We start from the raw sequence: 14,138 nt of genomic DNA, 5'->3' as shown, positions 1-14,138 counted from the left end.
AAGAAAACAGTTTTTAAAACTTGAAATTTATAACAAAACACTTTTGAAGAAACCACTGACGAAAAATAAAAAAAATCGAATTAAAAATTATCCAAATTTGAACAATTCATCAAATCATTTTTTTCTCGGAAAGGGTGACGATTGTAACCACGAAATTTGGCCATTATGTCAAACTGCATTGTCTAATATTTAGATTAAAATCTTTACACTTTATTCCGGCACACCCTGTATATTTTAGTCATTTTTGAGTGTGTTGAAATTATTTTCTGAAACTTTAGCCAACATTTTCTGAGTTTGGGCAGTTTTGAGTAAATTAAAAACGCGATTTTCTGTACTAATTGAAAATGTATTGAAAACCGTTGTATGAAGCAGCTAGTGCAGCATTGTAGCAGTGTGTTTAACTAGGCAACTATTGTTACAGTAAAATATAATTAATTCTTAGTTTACAACGTTGTTAACTAGATACTAGACACATGTCAAATTATTCACGGTATTACGGCGTTGTTAACGTAAGTAGTCGCTGCGAAGAGTGGCCATTAATCTGCCGCATTAATAAACCGAAGATTTGCCAATTTTCATTTGATCCATCCTATTCGATTCCATCAAAATCCAACAAATCGCATTTGAAATATTTCCCTCTTAGTGTGTTCGGGCGGGAGGGCATTCGTGGCCTTTTGATCCCCGCGAAATTCTTTGTTGGTTCCTTTACGACGTCGTTTCGCCGAGAAATGAAATTTCGTTCATAGCTGTCAGGTAAATCAAAAGAATGCCCATCAGTTCTGGACGGACTTTGCGATTTATAGTTATTTGATTTGGAACGTTTGGATGTGTGGTCAGTTTATCGATCCAAATAAGGAGTATAGAAATACAGAGAAGTGGATTTTACATGTGGTAAGAATCTCTTCTCCCTGGGGTGGAAATGCGTCCATAGCGTTCAAAAATGAGTTCATAGTTGGCTGCAAGATCGGGGCGTAAATACGGACGTAACAGGTGGTGCGGGGCCCTCCTCACGACTTTTGCTTTGGTCACCGCCACCTGACGCCGTGCCTGCCCGCCAGGGACAGCTCGTCAAGCACCTGTCGTCATGAAAGCCCTCCATTGCACTCCACTTCTACCTGAGCCCTAATCGAGGTCTGTTTTGAAGGCAAAGATTCAGTTGTAATTTTGCATCGTGTGTGTGATTGTGGTGGTTCGGGTGAGTGGTGAAAGGAATGTGGTTGAGTCATACCAACGGTAATCCAAACATTTGGAGCTCAAGTTGCGAATTTTATAACTCATTTTTGGCAGTAATGTAGTAAAACTATTTATTTGATTAAGGAACGTTGTGATCGGAATTGGTTCAGAGTGAAAGGAAAAAAGAGAAGACGCGCACAAAGGCGAGTGAATAGAGCCGAAATGAGCCTTTCAATAAAGAAATACTCACATAAAACAAATTATATACGCAAATTCGATTATTCAAATCCTCTTGAAATTTATTTCAAATTTTCCTTCAGGGCATCTATATTTACGAATAATGCAAATAACACTCGACCAGAAAGGGAAAGAAGGAACAGACGAATATTCTTCTACACCCCTAATCGATCTCGTATTTCCAATGATCATTGAGCCAGTGTCAAGTGTAATCCATTCCCCTCGTTTACTTTTTATTCTTCCTCTACCCTTTTCAACTCCCATCTCTGTCGCCTGTTTCCCCGCAAATGAGCTTTTACGTCTTTCTCTCTCTCAAACGGAAACATCACGTCGCTTCTGTGTTGCGAAACTAATTTAAGCAGAAAACCAAATTTAATCATTTCTCTAGAGCTGCTTTCATTAGCAATAGAACTTTACAAGAAAGTAAAGAATAACACTGCTTGAATTGGAATGATTCATTATTAAATTTTAACTGTCTAGAAACTTTGTTTATATTTAATTACGGGATAAGTTTTTGAAATTAATTTCCTGCATAATGGGAGTTCCCTTCTCCGTTCACCACCTCACCTCTCCCCCAAAAACAAAAGATGGCGTAGTTTTCAATCTCGTATACAATTTTCGTGTGATAATGGTGAAATTATTTCGATTTCCGAGTGCAAGGAAGCGTATAGCTCCAGGATTTAATTAGGGGAGTTGAAAACTGCATGCATGCATATAACTGTAAAGGGATGTAAAAGTTGACTTTTAAATAATTTTATAATTTGATCATAACCCGACACATAAAAGCCATTCACTTAATTTTCGAATCCGGTTAAACGGCCCAAGTAAGGACGGACTAATTTGCGAAATATAAAGGGGGGAAAGAGTTCCCGAGATGTAATTAAGGGAAAGAGTGAAAACGACAATTCATTTTCTTATTCCATTTTATTTTGTGTCACTGAAAGTTATTTCAGGATTTTATGAAAGTGGAGGGTGAAAGGGCGATGAGGGGTTGGGTGGCGAGGGTGGAGGCAAAAATTTAAACTCTCCCTGTTTCTTCTTAAAAGCCTCAAGCAGGTCGATAGAAAAGTTTGTTCACCCTAAACCACACCCCTCTCTAATGTTAAAACATAAGTTGAATGAAAACCTGGTTCGTAATTATGCTTTTTTCTGTTTCTCTTGTCCGTTTCGGAGTGATGTAACTCTAATTATAAGTCGTGTTTGAATTTTTAATTGGGAATGCTTCGAAGCTTGTTTTTCGGAGTTAGTTTAGTTACATTTCTAAATTAAATTTAAACTCAACATGTCACTACTTATATTTTATTCTCGGTTAGACAGTCCAACAAAGGGCTTATTAACAGTCTTCCACTGTTTTTCCTAAACACAATGTGATGGCTTTTATTGTTTTTTTGCGCGGATTGGTTCATTAGGCGTTATCTATGTAAGTACACGTGTTTTAGCCATTTCTGGCATTCAGTCCGGTTCGGTGTGGCTATAAATTTGACTCTATCTCGATTGTCTCAAAAACCAGTTCGCCTGTTAGATCAGGACCGATATTTAACAGCGTTGTCACAGATCCACGTCGTTTCTGTTATTACGGACTCCCTTTGCATCGGATTATTGAATTACGAATTAATTGGAACACGAAGACCAATCCAAGAGCTTGTTTTCCCGACAGAATATTGATATAAGCTACCGTGTTTCTTAATTAGGGAACTATTTAGAGACTACTAAATTTTAAATATAACTGAATACGATAAACTATTGTATATTATGGGGAAACTAACAACTGCTCTGAGTTTTAATGACTTTCTTTGTTTGTTATTACATTGCATTTTAGCAGACGAGATTCTGCTATTTTCTACTGACTTGGTGGAGTCGCTACGTTTATCCTGATTATTGTTATGCACGCCAAAGCACAGCTGTTTGATACACTTTGCTAGTTTTGTTTTTAAAAGCCTCAAGTGTCTGATGAATAGAATCGGTTATTGATTGATTCAAGATCCACATCTGGGTCCATAAAAATATTTCACCGTTACACAATACATACTTCTATTTCTTAAATCTTTATTAAAGATTATTTATTATATTAAAAACATTGATTCAAATTTTCAATTTGATTTTTGACTTTTTAATTTAACTTTACCTGTGCATAAAAGTTTATGTAGGCACTACACATACATTTTTGGACATATTTGGCTTTGGAAATTGAATTTAGTAAAAAATTTGTGGCTCTTTGTACTCTGAGTGTTGTTATAATGAATTTTCTAGTAACATGAACATGGTTTTTGAACTTTGTATTCACCACGAGTACGTTCTAAAAATCGGTTTTAATACACACGTTGCATTGCAGAGCGCGTTTTCAATTTGCGAGTTAACAAATAATTCCACAGTTATGAAAGTAAGAAACAAAATTACCATTCTTTTCCCTGAATCACTGAAGATTTACACCTGCCATAATTTTAATTAAACACCTGTTATATCCATATCCATCCATATTATAAAATATTTGTCATTAAAAGATGTTAACAGTTATTGAATTTCCCAATGGAGAAATCGCAATTAATTTTTTGTGTTGTACGTATTTACATTTGATTGATATTTCGATAAACAATTATAATTTATTGATGAAAGACGGTGCTACTAACCGATATAACATCCAAGTAAGATTTTTTGCTACATCGCTTAGTTTTCGTCACTTGTTAAAAAATGTCTAGAAAACTGATATCAAGGTTCTGTAATAAATCTTGTGGATCAAAGCGAACAAAACCCATGTTCATTTGTCTTTATGAACGGTAACGATTGGACGTAAAAGTCAACAGATTTATAAACAAAAATTTCCAATATAAACGAATTCAGTTGTGTTCGTTAAGCTTTTATTCGGGTGAATGATCCGCATCCGTAAAAGTTACATGGCACAAACGTGATTTTTGCGCAAGTGAATTTGTTTTAAAATGTAACTATGAGTAATCGTCGATCGTTTAATGAACGTTAACGAGGACAATGAATGTAATTGGATATAAAAACTCACTCAGTACTCAATTATATATCCTATGGAGCAGTTCCATCAGTTAATTAGTAAAATATCAAATGCAGAAGCACAGCACCGTGCTCATCTTTAATTAATTTCATAATATTCCTTGTTTGCTTGCGATTATTGCACATTATACAAAGAAACTTTGAGAGTATGCAAAGTAAATTATTAACATTCATAAACGAAAGCCTCCCGAGTTTTAATACCCCCGCTCCGACAACCCACCACCCGACCCCCTCAACTTTATTTCGAATAAAATTTCCATTCGTTTCCTCTTCTTTTTACATGAAATTGCTTCTTTTTCAACCCCCCGGCGCATGTACAGTTTGATATTGACTGGGCCCTGGCTTTTTTGCATGTACATCACTCTAAGATCCGCCATCACAAATGTAGCCTCTGTTGGCTCTTAAAGACCCCAATTTGGAAACATTACCAAATCAAACTCTGCTTCCAATCTCCCAAACGAGGCTATCTTCGCAGACTAGGAGAGCCTGTGCCAAAACACTTCTAATCAAATGGAAATAAAGATTAGCAGGGATATGTACTGAGCTTTGGACAGCTTTCATGACTAACTACAGATGGCGTTAATTATTTAAGTACTCCCAAGGGTTCGTTTGCGGTCGACAGGTATTGCGTCCCGACGCTGCCGCATCCTGAGGTCAGGCGGCGGCGTCCCGTTCGGTTCCGCACGAACAGGTGGTGCCCTTGACGCCACCGGCTGCTCCCGGAATCCCAGACAGCTGTTCGTCGCCTCCTCACGCCCGAATCACTTCGCTTTATGACGTCTTCATAAAAATTACGTTATCCTTTTTCGCGTATTGAATATTAAACGTATCTTGCGTCGGATTTGATTATTTCGATGATTTTTTATCAGACTCCCGGAGTGAATCCTTGAGGTGACGTGAAATTTAACAGCCACGTTCGTCCCAAAGGGAGAATTCACGCCGAACTCTCGACTATGTACTTTTTGACACTGCAACTCTCAGGTGCTTTTAAGCGATTGCCAGTTCGTGTCTTTTGTCTGTCTTATTTTGTTTAAAGATGGAAAAGAGGGTGTTTAAACTTTGCATGGAACACAGGAAAATGCAAGTTTTAAGCTGCAGCTATAGGTAATTTCAAATATTGATTGCGCAACTTTCAAGAGTTCCTGGCTGCATTGGCAATTCGTAAATGGGATTTTACACGGCAAGCTTGAAGTAAACAAGACAGAATTAATTGAATATATTTACTAACATTTTTGTATCTATGCGGATTGAAAACGATTGGTGGCCCTGTAGTCAACTCCCGCACTAGCAGATTTCAAAATCCAAGCCTCCTTTGGCATTTCCAGTTATATTTTGCTTTAAACTCCGGGGAATTGATCTCACTTTGACAGGTTGTATGCATAATTCATCTTACATTTTAGAAGCAATTTTCAGGCGAGATGTTATTATTAGTTACATAACAAAACTGTGCTACTCTGTCCCACAATCAAACGGGAAAAAGGAGCCAAATTAGGTACAAAATCAAATTAAACTCAAGCGGATGCTACGAATAAAATCCATTCTTATACATTTCAGACAGGCCAGTAAAAGCTGTTGAGACTTTCATTTTGTTGATAACGTTGCTTGTAATTAATAATATTAAAAGATTTAGGAGCTCTTAATAATGGGACTATCATGTTATATTAACATCATTCATGTAATTTTATGAGCTGTCAGAGTCTCCACTCGATGAGTAAAGTTGTAATTATAAAATTGAATCGTGAACGGAATATTGACGGATAAGTAATTAACTCTGGAATAAATCTTAAAGAGGGTTAGAGCATCTGTTTATTGTCAGATAAAACGACCGGTTCTTACCAACCTAAATTATGGAGTTCTTTGTCTTGTTTACAGTTTAATCCTTTCATAAATACGCATTGGAGGTAATACAGTACATGTGGTTACTACGTAGTTACGACGATGGATTGCGAAATAACGAGATGACGATTCTTTGTATAAATGGATTTTTAAAACTTGACGTGTGATTTTGAAACTCGAAAGTCTGGACGAGGTTTACAAAAAACCTAAACACTTTTTAATCACAGCAGGGAAGTACAGACTTGTGCCAAGAGAGTAACGAGCTCATTATTTTAAAGGAAATTAGCGTTGGATTAAATTTTCTAATTTTATTGTGACATCATCGCAAAACATCGCCTCCAAATTGACGATTTTGTTGTTCCATAAAACATAACTGGAGTAAAATGTACTAGAGTGGAAATGAAGAATTTCGAAATTCATGAGTTGAGATGAACTCTGCTGATATTTTCTTGATAATCATTTTTAGTCTCTAAAAAAAGGGAAACATTAGGGATGACTTCGGGTGTAATGAAACATAAAAGTGACTTCTTTAGCTTGTTCATCCATCTCATTTGTTTAACCGTAACTTGGCAGTATTTATTACTTGGCAAAAGTAGGGAAGAAGCAGAGAAACAAACTGGTTTAACCTTTTTATATCGGTATTTTAGAGGTGAAGCTGAACCGGTTGAGGTTGAGATATTATAGCACATGAAGTAACTAAATCTTCTACACAATAGTATTGTTTTTTGTAAGTTTGAAAAGCTAATGATGAACGAGCATTGTTAAATGTTTGGTTGTCGTTGGTCTTACTGGTCGCTTAATAGATTTTCCAACAAGGACATTCTTAGGCGTTATTGTAATCACCTTGAACGTGTGTCAAGTTATATTCACCGCTGATGAATCTCGTTACCACCCCATTGTCTTTCTTTCTCCCTAATTAAAATCCGTTAATTGAAGAGACCCGAGGCAGCGTATGGATTTATAATTCGGCCGAACCGCCTCACCAGCATTCGATTTCCTTGCTTTCCGAAAATTAATGGTTTAATCGTGGACGTATGTCGAGGCATCTAAAAAATTTAATTAGTGCAGCATCACCACCACACGAAAACCTTGTCGTGTAGAACATGTCCGTGTGTTAGTCTGTGGTTATGTTGGGCGCGATTGTGTATGGGAAATGAAATTATTAAGCGCCGTCGTTATAAAAGTTATAAAATGAAATTTCCGGGCCACAAAGCATGTCTGGGGGAGATGATATATAGGAACGCATTTTTTGCGTACTATTTATAATGGAAAGAATCAATGTTTGCAGACGGCGTTGCCACACGGCCGCTTGTCGCGGAATGCGCCGCTGAGCGGCAACGCCGCCCCACAAGGATCGATGCGGCCCCTCGGCGGAGGCAACGGTTGTTCCTCGGAGATGTTCGATGGACCTCGGGCTCGCGACGGGGGTGGCGGCCGCATCCCCCGGGCCGCTCCTGCGGCCCGTACCGGGACTCGCCTCTATCACACCCCCGTCTATCGCAATTTATAATTTTGTATATTTACGTTGCGATCATGGGTTTTTATTAAGTTTTTACTGCCACCGACAAGAACTCACTTTAATTTAAACCAAACACGAGGAATACGCTGGGAACACGCCTTGTTATTCTTGTACAATGAAATAATATGCGCTGGGCTTAATTAACATAATTTCATTAAAATATATCCCGGAATGGAAGGCTTTCATTAGCGATTTTATTTGCTCAACAAATAAATGTCACATCCATATTTTACATGTCTATTTCTACAGTTCACTTCAATTTAATGATCCACAGAATTCAAAGTCTATGAGACCAGTTTTTCTCTTTCTACCAAGCTAGACTGAAGCTGCTGAAAAAGCTCCGAAAGCTGTTGTGGTAAAGATGCGGATGGGGAGAGCTTTCTAAAATGAATTTCTTGTGCAGTATAAGATACAATCTTCCTGAAATGCATCCTCTTAATTCAAGTTTTGGAATGCATATTAGGAGTTTTGGTCTTTGCGTTCAATTTTGTAGAATTAGGATCCAATACAGAATTTAACGTTGTTTTGCTCTCATTTTGAATCCACTGACGGAAAATGAGAAAACGCGGTTTTTCTGGAATTAATTTCGTCCCATCGAATCGATTTTCTTCCTGAATAGAAGAATGCTAATTGACTACAAAACAGCATGGAAATTCGTTTATAATTCGGGATTATGGCATTCGTGCACTTCTTGCATGCCATAATCCCTTAATTTATAAACACAAAAAACACCAAACAACCTACGAATACCAATGTATGTACTTTTTTTTGCTAATACATCCTCAATTTAGCATACATATTTGTAATTGTGTTGATTGTCCCTGAGACTCTTCTAATGGTTTTAGTTCTGTGGCAAATTCAGTCATGCGTAAAGTAATTAAATTACACGTCACATCTCCGGGTACAATAAGATCTCTTAAAGTTATTTTTCCCATTCTTGATGGAAAAAGGAATGCCGCTTTATGTAAATTAGTTCGGTTTTCTTAGATAAATAGTCTTTTTCAATTCCCTTTTAAGATTTTTTTTATTTGGACAGAATTGTTAAATATTTAAGAGATACACACTTACAGAAAAGGAGGATATGGAGTTCGTAATTCGTAATTTGTGTGCTCTTTTGGCAGGATAATGAATATTTTATAAATCCTTTTGTTACATTAGATTCGAATACTGTTGAAGGTGACGTGAAGCATCTTCGAATTTAATTTCAGTGATTTGAGTTCTTGTCGCTTTTCCGCTGTTTTTTCTAAGGAATGAATCCTTTGTGTGTTACAAACAAGCATGCTTACGCCACATAAAGCGGAAATAAACAATGTTTGAGCCATTGACTGCTTGTAATCATATTTGCTTGGCAAAGAACCTACTTCATAGTTCATTTTATGTTGGAAAGCTGTTTCCGCGCTGATTGGTCCTTTTAGCTCTCAAAGGTTAATGCGTGGCAAAAGGAAACATCCCATGTGCTTACGCCGAGTTGAGCATATTAGACGCGCTTCATCTGCCCTTCTACCACACGGACGATGTCCGAAAACTTCTAAAAATAATCCCTTCTAAAAGAGGCGGACTCAATATCGACCCCTGCAGCGTCCCACCTGATTCATGACGAGTTACTACTCGATTACGTTAGTCATCTTGCAGGAAAAGTGTGCGTGACGTGGACGACCACGTGGCCACGACCACGTTGATTGCACGTCCTTGACATTCGGCGTTTGTGGTGCTGATAGCAAGGAAATAAGGTCAGTGAGTAAGTCGGGTCTCGGGTCAGGGCTTGCTCTGATCGTTGACCTAGGGGATTCCCGGCTTATCCTGCCATTTTCGCCCGTTACACGCCGTACCGAACTAGGCGAACATCGCTGTGCCTTATTGCCGCCAACATTGCCTCCGACGCTTCTCTCGCTTTTGAACGTCGGGACACCGACAAAAAAGGAAGATAAGGGTTTCATTCACTGCCTGAAAACGATTCAAAGTGTTGACAAATACTAGGCGGGTCGTGATACGGATTTCGAACCAACATCACCGGGAAAACGCGACGACAAATTGTCCATTCACCATTTTCAAAAATAAACACAACAAATCAACCACATCTAGTAAAAATCGATCGCTGAAGGACGTTAAATAGCAAGAAGGCGAACAACTATTCAAAGAAACATGTTTATTTCGCAAAAATTACAGATTTTTCAGTTTTTTGACGGGATTCAACACGTAATACTTACCATTCTTTCAGCATTCCTAACATGAAATGCGATCGTTCGAATGGCATAGACGAGTTTTTCATACATCTTATCAAGTTTACCCTCTCGTTTATATGAGTATAAATCTTCCTTGAAATACTCGTATTCTTCAACATTTCAATCGAATTTTTTTATTGGCTTGTTTTGGATATTTTCAAAGCCTAGTTTAATAGTTAATTTATTACTTTGTTGCATTTAAAGTTCTACTTTGTTTGATATACTATCGCCAAGCTACAAAAAATATCCCTCCAATCTTATACATTTTGTCCACACAATATAAAACTTCCCGTCAATAACATAAAGGTTACAGTCAATGCCCTCCGGATGTGATTCTTCTCCCTGCGGTTTACACAACATTGTCTTAAAATGGACAAGATTGAACCGAAGAAGAACAAAAGGCGTAGACCCCATTTAATAGTCTTGTTAAATATCGCAGTTATTAAATTAATTGAGCGTTACATCAAACAATAATAGCGAATTTGTTCCTTAAATGTTTTGTTCACTGAGAAGAAGTAGAGTGTGAAGTTGGCTTGCGTAACGGTAATAGTGCAATTACTTTCTTCAACAAAGTAACAAATTAACATTTTTAAATTACTTTCATTTTTTTATGTAATTAACGAAACTTAAATCGTTGAATTATTGAGTGAAGTCTGAAGATTTTGTACTAAATTGTTCACGATTTTCTACTTCGACCCGTTTGAAATCCACGTCAGCACCAAGTGAAATTATCGGATAAACATGATTACGTGGTCACGAATAAGAAAGTGGAGGGAAAACTAACTGGAATCGAGGGGTGACCTGTTCGATCCAGATTCTTCCGGGGCTAGCAATATTACATTTCGTCACTAGCGTAAACCCGGAGTACAGCCTGCATAACAAAGTCGACAATAATACAATATCTATAGATTCGGATTTGCCGACTAAGAGGATTTGAGATGATTGCTTATTACCGCGAAATAGATTCATTTGGATTTATATTTTGCGTTATTAATTGCTTCAAAATTGAGGCTAAATGGATTTACTACTACTTGACATTAAATTAAATTTTAATGCTTAATTATAATGTCTTCGTTAAATTTCTCATCAAGGCCCCGGATTACTCCCAGAATGGATTAGGTCGTATTTGTTATTCATTTTCGCTTTTACAACCTAAACCCAAGTAGAGAAAATACATCCGACTAAGACTTCTAACATCTATTGGGAGTGGAAATATCGTTTGTATTTTTTCAAATAACGAATTTGTCAATTTAATTAAAACGATTTGTTTTATGCTTTCTGTCCGGGGGCGAAGAGTTATTTATTGTGTTAATTTTTTGCGGGTCTTGACGTTTCCTCCGCGGGTACGCAATGAAAAATCGGTCATTCTTCTAAAACGAATTTTTCCTCTCTCTTTCATTATTTTTTATTATTATCATTCTCGTGAGGGATAAAACTTTCGTATGAGGCAGCTAAGTAATTAAGTTTGTTTTATATAAAGTTACGAGATCGTTTTATTCAGGAAAATTTTAATGCAATGTTTCATTAAAATATCTGAATACTTTGCAAAGTAAGATAACAGAAGTTGTTATTCATATGGAAAGGAACAAAAATAGAAGTTGAAAAGTTACGCAAGGAGATTTATTAAAAAAGTTTTAAAATACACCATTATTTCTCCTTTACTTTCCTCTTCGTCTACCAGCATCAAATTTATCAAATTTTAATTACGCATAAATCTTTATTTTTATCATTTCAATGAATTTAATTCGTGTTTTTTTGCAGGCTTCCTGAATCGTTCGAAAATAGGTGAGTGCTCCATAATTGCCTTCTTATTGTCGTCAACACCGATGTCTGTAAAATGAAATATTCGATTAGACCCAATTGCAAGGGACCAAATCTAATCTTTATTCCGTACACGAGTTGAAACTTGATTAAATTTGAAGATATTACTCCGGAACGAAGAGTCCTTTTTTATTTATTTATGGTTATATGCGTTGCCTACAACGGGAGAATTGTACTTTCTAAATTTATTGCCGAATATAATAAAAGGGAGCAACAAAAAGAAAAAAAATGAAGAGAAACGATAAAATAAGATTACTGCGACTTGCTAAATTGACCATTTACTCCAACAATATTATGTTGTTTTTGATTGTTTTCTTTTCCTTATTGTTCCAAAACGAGGAATATGACAGAATCCCTTACGCGAGTTTTTCACGATTAAAAAAATGTTGTTTTAAATTTGAACTTGGCTTCACGTTCAAAACGTTTCCGCGTATTTGTTTTGTGTTAGTTTTTGTTTCTTTTTTATGTGTCAATATACCGCGAAGCCCGCTATTTGAAAACCTAGCTATAAGGTGCTTCAATTCTTATTCGCGAGGAAGAGATGCATGTAACATGTCCTATATTACGACACCATAACCATTCAACTTTGTAGACTCATAAAGCCACTTTTATGCCCCTTTTACATATTTACTACCCTTTATTTAATTCCCATATTCTTAGCATTTTATACACCATAACCGACATAGTAGAGACAATACAACAAGGTTGATGCTGAGCGCGAAACATCACATATAATCGCCGTTTAATTGCATAAGGATCATGCATGTCGCCATAAAAACAGACATATTTCAATACCAGGCGTCTAACTGAACACGACAGGGGTAAAATAGGGTGTTCGTTTATGGAACTTTCAAGCATCATGTCCGCGTTATAAATCTTCAAGGACGAAAAATCCGGAGGACGCTTTTCCTATACGTCCCATTCTCAGATAATAGAATAACAATCGTACCAATAAAATATAAAAGATGGATACGGTAAGTATCAGAATAAAATTTTCCGGGAAGATTTATCAAAATTCACGGCTTCGGGCTTGTCGCATCAGCTTACTTTCTCAGCAGGAAAACGTTAAAGAAGTAAATTTTAATTAGGTGTAAGTTTACAAGGCGATTTATTGAAGCTGGCACACAAAAATAACATAAATCATTTGGAAACTTGCTAAGGAAAAATATCCGGAAAGCGATTAAAAATAAATTAAGTGCCGAGCAAAGGGTTTATAAATTAATTAAAGCTAAAAGGGGCGATGGATGGGGGGTTTTGGATTCTGAGCGGTCATGAAGATTCAATTAGTATTTCTAAAATGTTGCTCCATTCTCATCATTGTTACCGGCGCTTCAAGAATTTTATGATGCAACTTTTTTTATTTAGCCGCTCCTTGAGGATATATTTCAATAGGATTTATTGTTTCTAGTAACAAAATTTCGAGTGGAGCAATTTTCCGGCACGTACCACAAATTGAAGCAATTTTTTTATAACAACTGATTTGAATCCAAGCATGTAAGATAATTTATATGGTTGGATTACCGCTTGGGAACATGAATAAAATATTTATATAAATTCAATTGGATTTCTTCCAGAATTCTCTAGAGTGTTGGATCCAGTTTATCGTATGGATATTAAAGTTGACCTGTCCGAGCTTTCCGTTAAATTATATGCAATTTTTCTTCCTCTTACACGACAAGTCGCACTTTTCACGCTCGTTGGAGTGTGAAAAGTCCTACTTTACTAGAGATTTTCCAGATGGTTTGATTTTGTTTTAATGTTGCAATGATGGTATCTAACTACACTTCCCACATTGCTGTGGAACTCTTGAGTGACAGGAAGAATTATTCATGAAACTGCACTTTCAGCTCTATAAATATAACACTAAAATATCGTTTCTGCCAAACTCCGCTAATTATAGTCTGACTGTAATACTTTTCCAGCAGTAAAATTTTAATATCGCGTGCCGCGCGGAAGTTTAAGTTTTTTGACTCGCAGAAATGGAGTACTTCGTCATTTTTTTGTAAGCCCTGAATGACGGCTAGGTCTTAAACAAGACCAGGAGAAAGTTGTAGGAAGAGATTTATAAATTGCCCATGACGGAGAGGTACAAGACGACGTGCAGAAATTGCGCGATTTTTCCGATCGGTCACGGCTTTTAAATCGGAACAAAACGTGTATTCGTTCCAATCGAAGCTCGTGTCGGACAGCTTGCGTCGCATATAGAAAATGTAATTTATAAATTTTATTCGGATATAATTGGTCAATTACCGAGAACTTTGTATGGTAACGCATACAAAGTATAATTATTTGTGTTGGTCTGGAATTGTAAT

The 14,138-nt window shown here is 36.7% G+C and overlaps 1 protein-coding gene across 2 annotated transcripts in view; it reads left to right on the top strand.

Moving 5' to 3' along the window:
- LOC148168674 (uncharacterized) overlaps positions 1–14,138 on the top strand; it is an 82,103-nt gene that overhangs the window by 32,272 nt on the left and 35,693 nt on the right. The window contains exon 2 of one of the 2 annotated variants that reach the window (XM_088044569.1): positions 11,767–11,790. The exons of the other annotated variant lie outside the window; for it this stretch is intronic. The gene's annotated coding sequence lies outside the window, so the exon portion shown is untranslated. The remainder of the gene's footprint in view (positions 1–11,766; positions 11,791–14,138) is intronic. 2 annotated transcript variants of the gene reach the window in all.

Source organism: Gnatocerus cornutus, chromosome 9, assembly GCF_029298725.1.
Source record: "Gnatocerus cornutus isolate USDA-ARS CGAHR chromosome 9, icGnaCorn1.1, whole genome shotgun sequence".
Classification (NCBI taxonomy): Eukaryota; Metazoa; Arthropoda; class Insecta; order Coleoptera; family Tenebrionidae; genus Gnatocerus; species Gnatocerus cornutus.
Note: the sequence above shows the minus strand (reverse complement) of the source record. Positions and strands in the feature narration are given on the sequence as shown.